This window comes from Sesamum indicum, unplaced genomic scaffold (genome assembly GCF_000512975.1).
Source record: "Sesamum indicum cultivar Zhongzhi No. 13 unplaced genomic scaffold, S_indicum_v1.0 scaffold00109, whole genome shotgun sequence".
Lineage (NCBI taxonomy): Eukaryota > Viridiplantae > Streptophyta > Magnoliopsida > Lamiales > Pedaliaceae > Sesamum > Sesamum indicum.
Genome location: NW_011628044.1, coordinates 16,056 through 17,498, shown reverse-complemented (window position 1 = coordinate 17,498; position 1,443 = coordinate 16,056). Strand labels below are relative to the sequence as shown.

Sequence of the window (1,443 nt, the reverse complement as noted above, 5' to 3'; positions counted from 1 at the left end):
CTTCAGCAGCTTTACGAACATCTGCTGATTTATCCTGCAGAATGTTAACCATACAATATCATGAGAAAAATTGAAATAGAGGTGCATGCCAACCAGTGAAAACTCTAGAGGACAAGTTTCACTTTGCTGGAGAAAATACCATCATAGCAGATGTAGAGGGTTTTAGCAGATGTATAGCATGAGGAAAATCGGACAGTCCAGCAAGTTGTCTTGACAACCAGTCAAAAGGATCGTTGCGCCCTTACCCACCAAACTTAGTGTCTTGAGAGCAGCAGTTACATAAGGGACCTATAGGGAAGAAAAAGCAACAAGGTTAACAATACATGAAACAAGGATGTTTTTCAAATTTTTTGTCACCTACAAGAGGAACAAATTAGATCAAATTATGATCCCTGGGAAAGTCAAGAGATCTCTAACAAAGCTTCAGAACATTGCGAATTACATGTTATTTCGAGTCCACAAACCGTGAATATTTCATTAAAGCATGCTTCAGCAGCTTTACGAACATATGCTGATTTATCCTGGAGAATGTTAACCATACAATATCATGAGAAAAATTGAAATAGAGGTGCATGCCAACCAGTGAAAACTCTAGAGGACAAGTTTAACTTTGCTGGAGAAAACACCATCATAGTAGATGTAGAGGGTTTTAGCAGATGTATAGCATGAGGAAAATCGGACAGTCCAGCAAGTTGTCTTGACAACCAGTCAAAAGGATCGTTGCGCCCTTACCCACCAAACTTAGTGTCCTTGAGAGCAGCAGTTACATAAGGGACCTATAGGGAAGAAAAAGCAACAAGGTTAACAATACATGAAACAACAAGGATGTGAGGAAAAAGAAATTCTGAAGTGAACTAGTGCTGACCTTTTTGTCAAGATGGCCAGCAGCAAGCCAAGAGTCTAAAGTAATCAAAGTGCACTCTCGCATTTGAGACGGTTTCGGATGTTATGGCTGCTGAAATCAATCTACCAGATTCGATGTTTTCTGCGAGCCAACATGCAGCCATGAAATTCATATTTGCAAGATAGAAAAACCTTTTCATCTTTTCAATAGGAGTTTACTCGAGTTATGGCACAAAACAGAATTACCTGAAAACCCTATACAGTTTCAATTGTTCCACAACAACAACAATAGCTTGAGCCGAACCTTGTACAGTTTTCAAATTTTTTGTCACCTACAAGGGGAACAAATTAGATCAAATTATGATCCCTGGGGAAGTCAAGAGATCTCTAACAAAGCTTCAGAACATTGCGACTTACATGCCATTTCTAGTCCACAAACCCTGAATATTTCATTAAAGCATGCTTCAGCAGCTTTACGAACATCTGCTGATTTATCCTGCAGAATGTTAACCATACAATATCATGAGAAAAATTGAAATAGAGGTGCATGCCAACCAGTGAAAACTCTAGAGGACAAGTTTAACTTTGCTGGAGAAAATA

General features: G+C 38.9%; 1 long non-coding RNA gene across 16 annotated transcripts in view; it reads right to left on the bottom strand.

The window, feature by feature from the left end:
• Positions 1–1,443, bottom strand: part of LOC105178824 — a 22,664-nt gene that overhangs the window by 7,438 nt on the left and 13,783 nt on the right. For 9 of the 16 annotated variants that reach the window (XR_002288458.1, XR_002288455.1, XR_002288463.1 and 6 more), the window contains 5 exons: positions 1,261–1,339; positions 1,090–1,175; positions 866–985; positions 610–776; positions 443–521 (listed from right to left, as the gene is read on the bottom strand). The exons of 2 other annotated variants lie outside the window; for them this stretch is intronic. This is a non-coding gene — a long non-coding RNA (uncharacterized LOC105178824). Of the gene's footprint in view, positions 1–122; positions 289–442; positions 522–609; positions 777–865; positions 986–1,089; positions 1,176–1,260; positions 1,340–1,443 lie in introns of all 16 variants that reach the window. 5 more of the 16 variants (XR_002288456.1, XR_002288464.1, XR_002288459.1 and 2 more) reach the window with 5 other exon arrangements.